Consider the following 17,291-nt stretch of genomic DNA (forward strand, 5'->3'; position numbering starts at 1 on the left):
GCTCAGCCTCGGGAAGCCAGCGCTGTGGCCCGGGAGCGGGAAAGTGGAGGGCTGCACTTGTTTTTGAGCCATTGTTCTCTGGCTAGAAAGGAAATGACGCCAGGGGTCAGCCATCCCTGGGCGGCCCTACATCCTTGCTTCGTCACACCTGCCCTGCCTGGGGCTGCAGCCAGTTTCGGACCCAGGCTCTCACGCCTCGGTCTCTACGGTGCCCCTTTCCCCGGCTCTGTGCTGGCCCCTCGTCCCACTCCACCTCCATCCACTGTCCACTGTGCCAGCTAGCTCTCACCCCAGGAAGGCCGCCCACAGAGGGTCTTAGTAATTAATGTCTATGGGGTGAACAGGCAGGGAGGAGAGGACAGGGTATGAAGCCCACTTGGGGTGAAGTCATTGGCCGGGGGGCGACTTGGAGTGAAGTGGTCAGGTCATGGGCTGGGGGTGCCACTCTGACCCGGGTTCTGCCCTGGTTTCGACCCCTGTGAAGAAGGGAGAGGAGGGTGGAGGCAGCCCACATCCCCGTGCAACTGTCTCTGTACCGCAGTCAAATTCACCTGCAGGGTAAAGCCCCCTTTGGGGCCAAGGCCCCATCCCAGTGCCCACAGCCTTCTCATGCCTGTGCGGAGGCTGCCCTCTGAAGTGCTGCTTCCCTGCAGGGAGGCACCAGGTGGGCACTGCTCTCCCTTTGTTCCCAGGGAGTTAGGCCCTGTCTTCTGCAATAGATTATGAGTTCCCTGCAGCCACAGTCTCCTCCTTCTTCAGTGACTCCCTTAGCAAAGCTCCCATCCCTTCACCCCCACACACACACCGCACTGGACTCACAATAACCATTCAATGAATGCCTGGCTGAGTTTCCAGTGTGAGGGTGGCAGTGGGAGTGTCTTCTTATCGGCAGGCAATAAGCCAGAGTGAAGAGAACTGATGGCTACAGAGTGAAGAGAACTGATGCCTAATGCAGTGGTTCAGAGCATGGACTCTGGACCTGAGAGAGCCTGGGGATGAGTATAAAAGTCTGCTACTTAGAAGCTGTGTGACCTTGGGCAAGTTACTTACCCTCTCTGTGCCTCGCATTTCTCATCTGTAGAATGGAGGATAATGTCATAGGGTTGCTCTGAGTATCAGATAAATTATAATACGTGAAATGCTCAAAGCGCTATAAATTCTATGTAGTGTTAGCTATTATTCTTTCTCCCTCCACAAGGGCTAATGGACTTCGATGGTTTTTCTGTAGCCATTCTTTGCGACAGAGGGTCATGGGTCATGAAAGACTGAAGTCATTGGTGCTCCCAATCGCATCATCTATTACTTTGTATCAGGCCATTCTGCTCACTGTCTCTCCACCACCAAAACCACCTGCTTGCTGCACAAGCAGCTCTCACCCCCACTCCCCTGCTTTTGCACATGCCCTTCCCCTGTTCTCCATCCACCTCTTTTTCTTTCAGATCCCACCCATCCTTTGAGGTCAGTCCTCAACCCTCCTCCCCGGGAGGCCTTCCTACTAGTCTAGTCCCCACCCGTCTCTGGATTCCAGTGGGACTTGAAAAAACAACAACCGTAAGGCTTAGTCCTTGATTAAATGTTGCCTGACATGGGAACATGTTTTGTTTTTTGCGAACTAGAATGGCTGCTAACTTCTGGAGGGCAAACAGCAGTCATAATAGCGATCGTGTTTTGCATGTGCATGCTAGGCGCTTTGATAAGCACTTTACAAAGATTATTTGGTTTCATCTCCTATAAGGTAGACCCATCTGGCATGTGAGGAAACGGAGGCTCAGAGAGGTTAAGAACTTGTCCAGAGTCGTGGAGCTGAAAATGGCCACATCTCAGCAATGGCGTGAGTCAGAGTGCCTCCCCAGTGCTGTGTCAGGTGCATCCGCCACGTTTCTGAAGTCTTTGTGGAATTCTAGAGCCACGGCTTCTCCAAGACAGACTCTGGCCTCAGAGCCACGCGAGGTATCTGTGCCCACGGAAAGACTCCATCCCGCAGTTCCCTCCTTTTCCTGCCTTCTTAGCACTCGCTCTGTAATGCTTTCAACTAGCCGTCTGAGGACCAGAATTAACTCTGGTCCACATTAAAGGAACTGCTAGCTCCCTCTCACTCCTCTCTAACCTTTACTTTATTAACAGCCATTGTCAAACTAGCAATACACTTTGCTTAGTCTAGAGGCATACACTTATTCATCCATTAGTCCATCCATCTACCCACCCATCCATCCATCCATCCATCCATCCATCCATTCATCTATCCACCCATCCATCCATCAATCCATCCATCCGTCCATCCACCTATCCACCCATCCATCCACCCATCCATCCATCCATCCATCCATCCGTCCATCCATCCACCCATCCATCCATCAATCCGTCCATCCATTCATCCACCCATCCATCAGCCCACCCACCCAGTCATGTATTGTTTTCCCATCCATTCACCAAGTACTCTCTCAGCACCTATTCTGCAAATGACCACAGAGCAGCACTCGGTGATGTCCTCTGGAGAACACAAAGATGAGTCAAAGGAGCTCGCTGCCCCTCCAGAAATGAGGCCTCCCTACAGAGAGCTCCCATGCAAAGCAGAAAATTACACGTGTCTGATAAGATCGTCTAAGGGGCTGTGAGAGGTCCCAGGAGAGAGAATCACTCTTGCTGGGGCATCCAGAGGGGAAAATAAAGAAGGTTTCTTCCTGGAGGAGGTAAGTGAGGTGGGCCTTGAAGGATGCCCAGTTTGAAACCATGCAAACATGGGAAAAGGGATTCCTGAAAGAGGAAGCAGCAGGAGTGGAAGCGGGGCCAGGAAGCACTGGTCAGTCTGCGGAGCAGCACGCATGGCCGAGTCGCAGAGCTCATGAGGTGGAGGCATGCCTGGGCCAGGGGGTTGGGGGCAAGATTGTGGAGGCCTTTGAACCAGGACCAGTGGGTGTGAGATTGTATTCTGTGGGCAACAGGGGCCATGGAATGCTTAGAAACTTGTGTGAAAGAACAAAGTGACAGATCCAAGCAGTGCTTTGGGAAAGGGAATCTGGCTGCAGCCTGGGAGAGGGATTGGACAGAAACAGAGAGGGAAGCCAGGAAGCCATGGCAGCAGTTGCGGGGTAGGCGAGGGGAGAGGGGGGGGGAGAGGGGGCAGGACTGTGAGGGTCTAGACTTGGGCATGGGGCCAAAGATGGAAAGGGGCAAATGGGAGATATCCTAGAGGCAGAATGTGCAAAGCAGGACTTGCCCAGAGAGCCCCAGGGGAGAGGCAGCTTGCAAGGCTGGGAGACAGGAGAAGGGGAGCCATGAGTTCACTCTCGCCGGGTGGAGGCGGAGGCGGGTGTAGCAGGTGAACAGGTGGGAATGCCCAAGGAGAATAGAGGTTGCGGGAGGAGCAGGCTGGAAACAGAGATTTGGGAGCCTGTGAGCTAGAGGAGGTGGTCTGCCCAGGAGGTTGCCAAGGGAGAAAGAAGGTCAAAAACAATCCTGAGACAGCATGAAAGGGAGGAGGAAAACTACATGGCCAGCTCCTAGAAGAGCAAGGGGGAGGGGAGGGGTGTGTCTGGTGAGGCTTTTTTTTCTGCAAAGGGCCTGATAGGTAGTAAGTGTGCAGTACAAACTGAGAGAAAGGATGGGAGTGGGGAGGGAGGAGGGGCTGAGAAAGAACGTCAGGAAGCCGAGAGTCCATCACCCAGAGAAGGCCAGAGTGCTGAAGGGAGTGACAACTCGCCCGGTGGGGGTCAAGGCCTGGTGGCCTCTGAGGGCATCTTCAGCAGAATAGTGAGGCCTCCTTGTTAGGGATCACGGGAGGGGGGCGGGGGGGCAGGCCTGGCCTGGACCCCTGTAGGGAGTGCTTCCAGGAAGTGCCCAGAAGGGCGGGGTGGGGCGGGGCTAGGAGGAGTAACTCTGGAGGAAGATTGGCTGGAGGCTAAGGAAGGGGGAGCCTGGACCATGCCTGCAGGCAGAGGGAGCCAGTTCCAGCAGGTGGAGGGCCAGCTTTAGAAACGCTTGTTTCCCTGAAAGGAGAGGACAGGGTAAGAAGCAAGGTGGCCACCCAGAGGGGCATTGAGAGGGGCCAATCCCAATTCGGGGGCTTTTATTAAAAGTGAGAGATAAGGTCCTATGCTGATGTCACAGGCCGGCTAGGCAGAGGCTAAAGAGAGCAGAGGAGGGTTGCAAGGGTCACCGTGGGGAGTGTGGGTGGCTGAGCCGAGAGCAGGTTGGGGAGGACAGAGAGCTTGTCTCCGGGAGGCAGAGGCTGCACCTGGGTGGCCCTGGCACCTCCCTTTGAACTGTTTGAGGGGACACAGCGGGGCAATGACTGTCTATCAGTGGTAGCTGCCCAGGGAAGGAGGGAGGGGAGGGGTCGGAGGTGGGCGGTGCCACAGGTGTGCATGGTCATGCCGAGACCCACACTCACACATGCACACGTCCCATGGGCATGGCCTTTCAGAAACGGGGTTCCACAGAATGATGTCTCTGCTCTGTGCACACCGTGCCATCCCCGGGGCTGGGTCGCCCCTCTGCCTCTGGGTCTCGGCCCACCGGTGCCCACCGGGATGTCAGACACACGCTGGTACCGTGTTAATGTTTTGCCCTTCCCGGGGCACTACTTGTTAATGTGGGCTCGTCTACGGCGTGAGGTATCACTGGTGACATTTTAAGCCAGGAGGGAGAATGTTTTGGAGTGGAGGAGTGAGGGTGGGGGTGGAGTTTTCTTGGCTTCTGTCAAATCATACTGCAAAGCAACTGCTTACTCCACCCACACATAGCACCCCCCCCCCCAAAGCTTCTTTCCTCCAAGTCCACACCCCCTCTCACTCAGCCGCCTCCAGCCCCCACCCTCCAGCACCTGCGCCGCGCCCCTCCTGCCTCTGCACGGACTCCCCTGGCGAGGCCACAGGGCAGGCTGCAGCCGGAAGGCCGGGCGGGGTGGGAGGAAGGGGAAGACCTGGGAGGAAGGCCAGCCCAGGTGGCGGAAGGGACACCTCAGCTGCCCCAGCTCTGATCAGACACCGGCGCCTCCTCCTCCTTCCCCCGTCCACCCCGCCCTCCACGGCTGTGCTGCCTGCCTTATCTGAGCCGCCAGCCAGCCCCACCTCACACTGCCCACCCGCATCTCCAGGACAACCGGAGCCTCAGGCTCCCGGATGGGGCGATAAGACCCACCCACCCACCCACCCAACAGGCTGGCTCTTGCTCCAGGTAGGGGCTGACCTGACTGTGGCTGGTAGAAATAAAGGCTCGCCCGGGCCCTAGCTGGTTTGCTCAGTGGATCAGCTTGTGGACGGAAGGGTTCTGGGTTGGATTCCCATCAAGGGCACATGCCCCAGTTGCGGGCTCGATCCCCAGTAGGGGGCGTGCAGGAGGCAGCCGACCTAGAGACCAGGAACCCGTGGCCAAGAGGTTAACTTGCCAAAGGCCGCCCGGTAGAAGCCAGGCTGGAATTCCTGCCCAGGCCTTCCTTTATCAGGTCAAAGCCAAGGAATTCTCTTTGCAGCGGGTCCCCGACGATCCCACTTAATCTGAACTCGGAACTGGGGTCCTGTGTGCCTCCCTCACCGGCCCGGCCTGTGGACAGTAGCGGGAGGCTGGGGGTTGGGCTCCGGCCGCCAGGCAGGGTCCGGCCGAGGCGCTGGCAGTAAAGGAGTTATGAAGGGAGGCTAGCTGTCCAAGTGGGCTGGGGTCAGCGTGGCCGGGCACGTGGCCTCCCCTTCTTCTCCAGTTTCGTTCAGTGTGACTGACGTCCTGGCTCCCGCCTCCCGCTCTCTGCTTTCCTTTCCCTTTTTCTTCACTTTCTTCATCCTTCTCCGGTTTGTTTCCCTTTCACCCTCTCCCACTCCCAGCCCCACCCCCGCAGTTACTGTGGCAACAACTCGATGCCAGAAATAAAGGCGGGATCCAGCTAGGTCACCAGTTCCCAAAACAGCATCCCAGTGCGGAAGGGGAAGGGCCTGGGGGCCCAGGCCTGCTCTGGGGGTGGGCTCTGTGGGGAGGGGCACCCATGCTCCCCCAAAAAGGACATTGCGTGAGCAGGAGAGGCTATCTGCTCTGGGTCAGTGGCTCCTCAGAGTATCCCTCACCTCCACCAAGCCCGAGGCCTGTGCCTTTTCTAAGACTCTCTCCTCTTCTCTCCTATTCTCCTTCATCGCATCCCCAGGTTAAAGCCCGGTTCCATTTGCTGGGACTAGGATTGGGGTTCCTCTAGTGCCAACACTCTACAGCACCCTCTCACACTCTGGAAGCATCAGGCGGGAGCAGGAGGGCCCCTATCCTCCCCTCCTTTGCTCCTGATGACATCAGGACTGGGCCCCCCTTCCTCCCGCCTACCCCCCAAATATGCATCTGCTCCTCTGGTTTCTCTTAGATCTCTCCCTTGGGTTTCTGTGTCCTCTCCCTCTATCCCCCCGCTGAGGAGCCCCTCTTTCTGTGCCCCTCAGCCCCTCGGGCTTGCTTGGTCCCCAGCGTGTTCCTGCTCCGGCCTCTGTTTACAGTGGGTCCCGTGGGTGGATTGTGATGTCGCCGGCACAAGCTGGATCGATAGGGCTGGGGGCGATGCAAGGGTCTTGCATCCCAACTTCAGCTTTCTGAATCACGGGCCTTCCCTATTCCTGTCTTTATACACACATGAGCTCCGAAGGAGGAATTCCTACCGACCTGCACCCCCAGGTGGACAGCCTGCCCCAGGTGTCCCACACCCGGCCGCGGAGAGGCTGGCCTCGCTGAGGCGAGAGTCACGCGTGCGCAAGGGCAGGAGAGCCCACGCCGGAACATCGTTACAGAGCGCACCCACCTGCTTGCAAGATCTCACACCCACTTCCCCAGAGAGGGCCCCACACACTGACACACGGTGCCACTGACTCCCACTTGCACCCACCCACCGCCCCGCCCCTCCACAGCCACTCACACCACGCGCCGACACCCCCTCGCCAAGCTGTGCACCTGGGCAGCAACACACCCGAGCCCCCCTCTACCAGTACCCGTCCCTGGGGGCTTCCGCGCCCCCCTTCCCTTCCCACAGCACAACTACCTCATCTCCTAGACCCGCCCCTGCTCCCCCGACTCTGGCACCCTGGCCACACGGTCCCCTGGGAGGGAAACACCGGGTGCATCTCCCCGGGAAAGGGCACTTGGCCGGTCGGGCTGAGGCAGGGCAGAGGTAGCAGGGGCGCCTCCGATCCTGGGGGGCCTGCGCGTCTGCTCAGCCCCAGCCCCTTCAGGCACATCAACAGCCAGCACGGAGAGAGCTGGGGTCAGGCTGCCGCCACGCCCTGCCACCCAACCTCACCCTGCACTTGGCCCTCACCCAGCCTGGCCAGCCAAGGGCTAGCAGGGGCACCCCCAGAGCCCTGGCCCCAGGAGCACACCCCACACCAACAGCATCCGGCCTCTGTGTGAACTGCTCCCCCCAGAATACCTGTGGTGTGGTGGGAGGGAGGCTGCCACCCCTTTCTCTCCCCTCCCGGTCATTCAGCAGAGGGAACAGCCCCCTGCCCTCCCTGGCCCCATCCCACCACCTGGACGTCTGGCCCACACAACTAGGTGAGGGGGGCGCCGGGGTGCCAGCATGGAACCCCCCCAGGCCCTCTTCCTCAAATCCGAAGGCGGTCGGATCAGATCAAACCCAGCTCGTCTCAGGCCTGGCCACAGGGCCCTATCTCCTATGAACAACAGGCCACAGCTGACTCGCATAGGGGCTCCCTGCCCTGCCCCCCCCCCCCCCAGCCTCACTCTCGGGCTGGTGTTGTGGCCCAAAGTGCCCACAGAGGGGAAGAGAGTGGGAGACCCTGCTACCTACCTGTTCCCAGACAGCGTGGCCCAGACACTGAGCCCCAAGGCCGGGCAGGGACAGGCGCAGGCCAGGTCCCCGGCTGCCGCCTTTCCTCTGAGCCTAGGTGGCCGGCATCTCCTCCCGGAGCACAGATAACAGGAAAAGGGCTGGCTGGGGTGTGGTGGGAGCTGCAGGAAGAGACCTTCCCTCCTGGCCCCCACCGCTCCCACCCTGCTCCTCCACAAGCCTGGAGCTCGGATCCCAGCTGAGCTGGGGCGTCTGCGCGAGGCAGGCGTGGGCCACTGGCTCCCCCACACCCGCACCCTCCCCACCTCCAGCTGATAGCGTGTGGCCGGCCCGGGTGTGTGTGTGTATGTGTCTGCTCTTCCACCTCGTTCGCTCTCGGTAGCTCAATCCATTTCAAACAAGGGGAGCATTAAGCCGACATCATGACGAAGCAGAATCGGAGGCAGACGGGGCCAGCCGCTGGCCTTTTTCCCTTTCCCACACCCCTACCCTGCAACACTCGCGCTCGCACATACACACAGCTCCTGGAGCGTCCTCAACAGCAGCCAGATATTAACAGCGGGACGGGGCCCTGCTGATAACCCCGGGGCGACAACATCTGGCTCCTCCAAGCACCTGTATCTCCTGCTCAGCAGCTAACAGCAGCCACAGGGGCCTCTGGGGTCCTCGCCTCCCTGGGTGATAAAGGGCCTGGGTGCCGAGAGCTAGGGGTGTGGGCACAGATGCCAGAGCGGATCACCCCAGGATTAACCCTTTCCTGGGAGGATTGGGAAAAGCAGGTCTTCAGCACAGGAGACTGGTCAGCCCTCCAGGAACCTGAGTCCCCTCGGAAATGCAGCCGAGCACAGCGGTGGTGGTGTGAGGGAGAGGAACCCCGTTCCTTGCCAGGGCCACTTCATCAAAAGGGAACTTCCTGCCAGGTGGTGCCCAGGTCCCAGCACAGAGCTTCAGGATGGTTCCCCGTCTCTGGGAGGACGGCCGCCACGCCAGGGCCCTGTCACCGCCTTGGGTTTGCTGTGGGCTCAGAGCAGAGCCCAGTTCACTTGTGACCCCCGGAGGCAGGCTGGGGAGGGAGCCCAGCCAGCTGACCCTGGCCCTGGCCCTGGCCCTGGCCTCCTCTCTCCACCTCCGCCTGGAAGACCTGCCTACCTAGGCAGCTCTTGCTGTTGCCCTGGTAACCACTGCCCACAGCCGGTCAGCTGATGTATCAGCTGTCATTGGGGAAATCGAGAAACTGGGGAGGGGGCTCTGGGATATCTGAATGGAAAAATCACAGGGAAGGGTCTTGAAGGGGGCAAGTGAGAATGTTCCCTGGGGCCTTTTTCCCTAAAAGAGGAGGACAGGAGGGGACAGGCAGGGGCAGGAAGGAAGGAGGTATGTGTCTGGGTTACTGGAAGGCAGGAGAAGGAATTCTGAAGGCCGGGCTCTAGAAAGCAAGGAGAAATGAAGGCAGGTTGCTGAGCGGCGAGGAGGAGCAGATCAAGTCCAGCTGCTGTGTGTGGGGTGGGCAGAGGGCCTTGGGAAGGGGTGAGGAAGCCAGGCATGGGGGAGGGAACACAGGGCCCATCTAACAGTGGAGACGGGGCCAGGAGATGGTGGGAGGGGGTGTACCTTAGATGTCACAGGAGGGGCCACATCCTTGAAGAGAGGGACCAGGCTTCTCTGGGTAACCAGCCTGGCCGCCAGGGCCTCTCTGCTCTCTCTCCCTCCACCCCCCCCCCCCTTACTGCCCTGGCCCCACCCCAGGCCTGCACAGCCTCCCTCCACCCTCCCGAGGAGCAAGTGCCGGGTGCTTTCCGCCTCAGCCTTCAGCACCGCTGATCTTCCCTTCCCCTCGGGGCCTCCCCTGCACTCACTACCCTCACCAGACCCACCCCAGGAGGCTTGTCCTCCCGGGCAAGGGTCCCAGAGGTAAGGCTGGAATGAGCCGCTGCCAGTGGCTCGGAAGCTGTGGGCAGGGGCCTGGAGCGAGGTGGCTCGTGAGGGATGGGTAACAGTCTCTGGGCCGGGAGGAAGGGAGCCTTCACCTCAGGCAAACAGGCATGTTGAAGAGGGGGGGTTACAGGGGGAGGATGGGGGGAGTAGGGAGGGTAATCGGTACCTTCAAGGGCCTGGGACGTGAGGCAGGAGCACGGCAGCTTCCTCGGTGACATACACCTCCATCCCTGGGCGCATCTCCTCTCCGCCTCCCGTTGCCAAGACAACCTGCCGGCTGAGCCGAGGAGGCGGCAGGGAGGGGGGAGGAGGTGGCTGTGGCTCCTACTGCTTGTTCTTCAGTGATGGAGGGCGGAGGCCTGCGGTGGGCCTCTCTGCTGGGGGGTGGGAGCTTCAGGAGCCAGGGCTCCCACCCAGCCTGGCCACTCTCCCCTCCCCCTTCCACAAGGCTCTGGGATTGGCTCCTGGGGCGGCCTCAGGAGAACCCTAACTCAGGCCCCGCGAGCAGGCCTGCCTTGGAGAAGGAGGCAGTCGGTGCTGGGCAGCAGCCCCCATTCAGAAAGCTCAGCGTGGAGTGGGGAGAGAGCGATAGGTACGAGGGAGGGATAGGCTATACTGAAGGGTTAGAGGTGGCTTCCAGCCAGAACGAGAGGGTCTAGGCAAGGCTGGGTAGGCGCGTGGCTGTGGGCCCAGAGCCTGACCCCATCTGACCTCTGCTGTCCCTGACGGCCGCCTCCTAGTCCCCGCCCCTCTCATTCCCCTGGACCTGCGGGAGTCAGAGCCTGGGACAGGGCTCTGCCAGGGCCACAAGGCCCATCCCCACTGCCCAGCTCCATGGCAGTGTCCCTCCCCCGGCAGAGCCACCTGGGCGGGGGCCTGTTCAGCCAGCCAGCCCTAAACCACGGGGACTGCAGAGTTCGGGCTCCCTCTGTCGACCCGAGGCATGTAGCTGTCAAGGTCATTTCTGGCTGAGAGTGATCCTGGCCTGTGTTGTGTTGGGTGGGGGTCCGGGGGACACAGAGGGACAGGAGAGCCTTCTCTAGCCCGGCTCCACCTTCACCTCACCTCTGACCTCATCCCACAGAGAGCCTGCTCTGCCTCCTGCCCCTCCTCCTGGGAGCCCCAGACGCCCCAAGGCCAGCTGCCGGATCCTCCCCCGTTGCTTGCCTGCCTCCCAGTCAGGCAGGGAAAAACCTCCCCCAGAAGCAGGCAACCCTGAATACCAGGTGCCTGTTAGCCCGGCCCCAGGGCGGGCTTCCCGGGCACTGCTTGGCCATACCCAGAGGCTGGTGACAGCACTAGCGTACCTTTAAGCCCAGGAGTGCCTGAGGCCCTGAGGATGGGCGCTGGTGTTCACAACAGGGGTGCCCAGACAGGAGGTGCCAGGCCCAGCACACCTAGTTCTCCACTTCCTCCCCCAGCAAGGTCACTGGCGCCACATGTCCACTGACCAGGCCTCCCCAGGGCCCGTGCGATAGGCTCTCCGTCCTTTCCGTCTCACTCCAGTGCCCCTTGCCCCGCCCCAAGCGTGAACCTGCCAGGGAGGGGGAGCACCAGCGATGCCCCCCTGTGCCTCTGCCGCCTAAACATTAACTCCTAAAGGCTGAGGAGGGCCCGGGGCCCCTGAGGAGAAGAGAACTGCGCCGAGGAATAGAGGAAGGATGAGGGCCTAGAAGAGACTTTCTGATCATGAGCCTGGAAACCGGTCCCCCTAGATCAGGGGTCCTCAAACTTTTTAAACAGGGGGCCAGCTCACTGTCCCTCAGACCGTTGGAGGGCCGGACTATAGTTTAAAAAAAACTATGAACAAATTCCTATGCACACTGCACATATCTTATTCTGAAGTAAAAAAACAAAACGGCAAAAACACCCGCATGTGGCCCGCGGGCTGTAGTTTGAGGACGCCTGTTCTATATCCAGTCACCAGACCCTCTGTCTCCTGGACCCCAGAGTTTCAGCCCCCAGCATGCTGCCTCAGACCCCAAACCCGACCTCACAATTGCACCTGCTCACTCCCCTTGTCCGGTCCCTCACTCCCCTCCCTGTCAAAGCTCAAAGACCAAACTCCAAAAAGTGACCCCATCACTTCCTGCTGATGCTCTATGCAAACTCAGTTCTGGCCACACTGATCAACGGCTCACCTCCCCCTGAGCACACTCAGATCCACACTCACCTCCCCCTGAGCACACTCAGATCCACACTCACCTTCCCCTGAGCACACTCAGGTTCACTCTCACCTCCCCCTGAGCACACTCAGATGCACACTCACCTTCCCCTGAGCACACTCAGACCCACACTCACCTTCCCCTGAGCACACTCAGATCACTGTTCACCTTCCCCTGAGCACACTCAGACCCACACTCACCTCCCCCTGAGCACACTCAGACCCACACTCACCTTCCCCTGAGCACACTCAGGTTCACTCTCACCTCCCCCTGAGCACACTCAGGTTCACGCTCACCTCCCCCTGAGCACACCTCATGTTTTCCCGCCTCAAGGCCTTCTTCTCATGCTGTTTTCACTCAGTTTTCTCCTTGTGTGCCTTCTTTGCCGGCTGGAATCCTGCTTATTCTGAAAGATCATGCAAACTGCAGCACTTCCCAACTGCCTCACCCCATGCGCTCTCCACCTGAGAACCCATCGTGCCTGGATGGGGAGTGGAGAGCAACCCACTCGAGGCGTTGAGGACAGGAGAGAATCTAGATTGTAGGGCTCACTGGCCGTGACCGTGGATGATTTCACACGTCTGCGTTTTGAGCTCACCCACTCATGACTTGGGAATAATCTTATCCCCTAAATGAGGAGCTCCATGTGAGCCAGCCTTGCATGCTGCCTGGTCATCGCCAGAGCACTGCGCACATCCGTGTCCTCACTCCCCACAGCTCCCATCTCCTCGTTCACTCTTTGGGGAGGTATCAAATGCTGCTTTGCTATCTTAACTGTAAGAGAGAGAGTTCCAAAAGTCCCAGGAGGGAACAGCCTCTTCATGGGTTTATCCCCACAACTGCTTGACAGGGGATGATGCAATCTTGTCCATCTTTTTAATTAACTGAGGGGCTAGCACAGAGCTTGTACATTATAGGGAATCCTATCTAATAAAGAGGAAATATGCTAATTGACCCTCATGCCATCACAAAGATGGTGGTGCCCACAGCCAGTGAGGGGGGAATATGCTAATTGACTGCCATGCCCTCAAAGATGGCGGCACCCACAGCCAATAAGGAGGGAATATGCTAATTGACTGCCCCACTCTCAAAGATGGCGGCACCCACAGCCAATAAGGAGGGAATATGCTAATTACTGCCCCACCCTCAAAGATGGTGGCAACCCCAGCCAAGAAGGAGGGAATATGCTAATTGACTGCCTCGCCCTCAAAGATGGAGGCACCCACAGCCACAAGATGGTGGTGCCCAGTCCCCTCAGCCTCCCAGCCGTCCAGAGCCGGCCGGAGGCACAGGCAAGCCTCAGATGGCGGCTGCTCAGCCGCCCAAGGCTCAGGTAACCAGGGCTGGGCCGAGGCTTGCACTGCCAGCAGTGGCAGCAGCAGAGGTGTGATGGGGGCGTCACCTTCCCCTGATCACTGGGTTGCCTCCGGCCCCTGAGGGCTCCCAGACTGTGAGAGGGGGCAGGCCGGGCTGAGGGACCCCCCTCCAGTGCATGAATTTTCATGCACCGGGCCTCTAGTGGATAAATTTTTGGATTAACTGCTTAGGGCCCGTCCCCACCCAAGTACACCTAAGATGGAGAGGAAAGGCTGGATTCTGGCTTCTCATCCTGCCCCCACTGTGAGGGACTACACTAGGACGTCTTTCGGCCTTCTGATGGTTTATTTCCTCAATAAATCCTTATTCTGCGTAATGTACTGTGCTGGGTACGGGGGCGGGGGGCAAAGACGGACTATTTCCACATCTGTGGCGCTTGCTATCCAGCAGATCCATGGCCAAGCATAAATAAGGACGGTCTGGACCAGCTGTGATATGTGCCAGAGGGCAAGGCTGTGCCGCCGAAGAGACCAGCACAGTGGACACTGCCGCTTCCCCCGGAGAGCGGGGAAGTCACGGGGCAGGCAAGGCGACTATGGTCCGGACAGGCAAGCTTTCTGGAGGGATGCCAGGCCGTGGGGACCTCATGAACAGAGATGGACACGCGTGCTTGCTGAATGGCCAGGGCCGTGGTTTGCCAGCGTTCTTGAGGAGGAGCTGCAGGGCTGGGGCTGGGAAGGGCCTTCAGTCAGGACTGAGCAGGCGCCTTGAAAGCGATGCTGCTTGCCAGCGATCGGGGGACCGGATCTGTGGTGTGTGGTAGGGTGAGGCAGGCTGAAGAAACGGACATTCTGGAGTAGGGGTGGGTGGTGGCGTCAGGAGGCAGAGAGACCATTTGAAAGCTGCGCAGTGATTGAGACATCCGGTGAGGGCTGGCAATGGTGTTCCCGAGTTGGACGAGGAAGCAGTCATGGCGAGGGGGTGAGAGTTGAGACTGGGCTGCTCAGAGGGACAGCACGAAGAGCAGAGAGGATGGTCCCTATGAAGAGGAGGCAGGAAGGAGAAGGCCCGAGCAGGGGGAGGCGGAGAGGGTGAAGACAGGGCAGCGCTGGCAGGCTGAGGGAGGGAAGAGCGTCACAGGGGTGGTCCTCGCGGTGGCGGCTGGCGGGCTGTGAGGCTGAGGACACCGGGGCCTGAGGCAGGCCTTTTGGCCTGGTGACTGGGAAGCCGCCGCCATCGGGGTCCCAGGGACGGGGTCAAACAGAATGACAGACGTAGAAGCCAGCTTGCAACCGCTAACAAGCGTGGGGTCCCCCTCTGACCTCCTGCTTTGGCCCCCCTCTGCCTCGTCGGGCTGTTTGGAGGACAGGACAGGGAAGAGAGATCAATACGGAGGCTATTCTTAGCTCGAGTCCTGGTAACCCCAAACAGGCACCGGAACTGAGGCACGCTGCTGCCACCTCCCTCCACCTTGTCACGTCCCCCGTGACACGGACAGGTTCTTCTTGCCCTAAGTCTCCCCCGCGTCCCCCTTCCGCACACTTGCTTAGAATCTGCGGGCACACAGAAGCAAGCAGGGTGCTGCAGCCAGCTGCGGGCTGGCTGAGGCCCAGGGGAGGCCTCCCTCCTACCACACGTTCACACTTGACACCCCCTCCGAGGGCCCTTGATTAGAGACCCATTCTTCCGACCTCTTCCTGTGAGCCCCTATGAAATGGCCAGCTCAGAGGGAATGCGCTGAACAGACACCCTCCCTCCCCGCTATGCAGAGGCGCCCGGGAAAGAGCCTGTCTCTGCAGGGGCACTAAATGGTGTGGTGGTGAGCCAGGGACCCAAGGCCACACGCAGGCCCGAGACCTGCCAGGCTTGGGCTTGGGGTGGGGCACGGGCACCCTGAGATGGCATCAGCCTCCAAGCCGCCTTCCTCCCTCGCCGTTCCCCAATGCGTCCCTCTCGGCCAGGTCTCACCTCAAAAAGCAAGCAAGGGAACAGTGCGGGCTTTCTGGAGCTGGCCCCCAGAGGCCTGCCTGTGCTGGGGAGGTCACAGAGGGAGGGAGGGGCCGAGGAAGGCGGAGAAGAAAGCAGAGGCCAGACAAAGGGCCGTGCACCTTTGAAGCTGTCTCTAACCCGAGCCAGGGAAGGTGGGGGTGGGTCTGAGAGCCTGGCTAAGGGGGAGGCAGTCTAGAGTTTTAAAGAATGTCTCAAATTCCTTCGGAAATCAGAGGGATTGTAAGAACTGCCCCTCCCCAACACACTTCCTTCCCAGGCCCCCCAAGTCCAGTCCTCCACACCTGGGGGCGCCAACCCTTTGTCCTCAGGTAATTGCTGGGCGTTGCCCCCGAGTTTAAAATCCCATTGATCTTGCCCAGTTATCAGCTGTGGCTCCAGACCACCCTCCCCACACCCCCTCACCCCCGCCTGAAAATGCCCCCCCCACCCCCACTCCCCCAGTCTTCACCGGGATTAAGGCTCTTTGTGATTTAGGGGGAGAGAAAAAAGCGACCTGGTAAAAAGCAATTATGACAAACTGGAGGGAGAATGTCCTGGGGCCTGGGAACCTCCCTCGGGTCTAAACTGCCCAGAGTTGGGGGTGTGGGGCTCCATCCTCAAGGAGAGGGGAGTGACCCCTCCCACCCGCATCCACTCACACTCCCCTCTGCTCCCCGTTGGACTAAACCAGGCCCCTCCACACTCCCCATTGTCCTGATTTTTAGGCCATTCTTGGGAGAAGCGATGTCTTTCATCTTTCCCTTCTCTTTCCATACCTCCCCTTCCCCGATGTGTTCCCGGAAAGGAGGGAAACTGAGACTGGGGTCCTTCCGCAGAAGAAGGCCGGGGGAGGGTGTGCCCCTAAGCACAGGCTGGGGTTTGGAGAGAGACCTGCAGGGAAGGGCCTCCCCCTTGACAAGATGAAAAGCCAGTGCGGAGGAGGAAAGAGGCGGGTTTATGGCCTCTGAGCTCCATCCCTGAAGGGCGCACCTGGGGGCGTCTGGGAAAGCCCACCGGGGACGCTCGGGTGGGGAGGGCCGCCCCTCTCCCCTCCCCCTGGCCGGCGGCCTCGGAGGTCCCCCCAGGTGTGCTCCCGCCCTCCGCGGCGGACCTGGGCGGCGAGGGGACACTTTCTGGTCCTCACTCCCCCTTCCGCCCGCCCGCGCCCTCCTCCCCCACCCGACCCTCCTCACCGGAAAAAAGCAATCCTGCTCGGCGGGCGGCGTCTGCGGCCGGGGCGCGGGCCTGCTGCCCCGCTGGCCGCCCGCCCGCCCGGCCCCAGGCTCGGCCCCAGGGTGTGGGTTCCCTGCGCCCCAACAGGTAGCACGGGACGCGTCGGAAGAGCCAGGAAACCAGAGCCCGTGGAGGGAGGGGGTGCCCTGGGCTCCCGCGGCGGAGGTGCGGGCCTCCGGGCCACCCAGGCCTGCGTGCGCCCCAGGACGCCCCGCCCCGTCCCGCCCCGCGCGGCCCTGCACCTGCCTGGCCTGGGCGCTGCGCGTCCCCGCGCCTCTCCGAGCGGCCGGCTTGTCCCCAGTGGGTTTTGGAGTTGGATCCGTCTCCCCCTCGCCCCTTCAGATCACCCGTTTGCAGGAAAATGGTTTTATTCTGGGTCGGGAGCTGGGGATAGGGGTGCAGGCCTGGGTAGTGGAATGTGAAGAATGGTCAACCCTCTTTTTTTTTCTCCCTTTTTCTTTTTTCCTGAAACAAAATCGAAAGTCCCTTCCTACGGTCTGGCCAGGAGGAGCTTGAGGCTGGGGCAGACTGACACCCTGGGAGCGGAGTGGAGAAGAGCCACCTCCCCACAGTGTGCAAGGCCTTGAACCTGCTGACTTCCCACTCGGTTCAGTGAGTCTGTGTCGTGGGGGTTGGGGAGGGGCCTGCCACACCGCTGGGGCCCATGCCAGTGTGGGGTCCAGGAGGCGGCCCCGAGGCCCAGCCCTGGGTGACGCATCTGCCGTCCAGTTTGGGTGCTGATGCTTGTTGGCCCTCGGGACCTCCTGGGGGCTCTGGCTTCCCTCCCTCCACCCCAGCCCCATCTTGGGATTAGGAAGGGGAGGGGACGGCGGGAAGGCTGAGGAGGGACAGCGGCCGCCCGGTGTCCCTGACTATGTCCCTGA

This window comes from Eptesicus fuscus, chromosome 6 (genome assembly GCF_027574615.1).
Source record: "Eptesicus fuscus isolate TK198812 chromosome 6, DD_ASM_mEF_20220401, whole genome shotgun sequence".
Classification (NCBI taxonomy): Eukaryota; Metazoa; Chordata; class Mammalia; order Chiroptera; family Vespertilionidae; genus Eptesicus; species Eptesicus fuscus.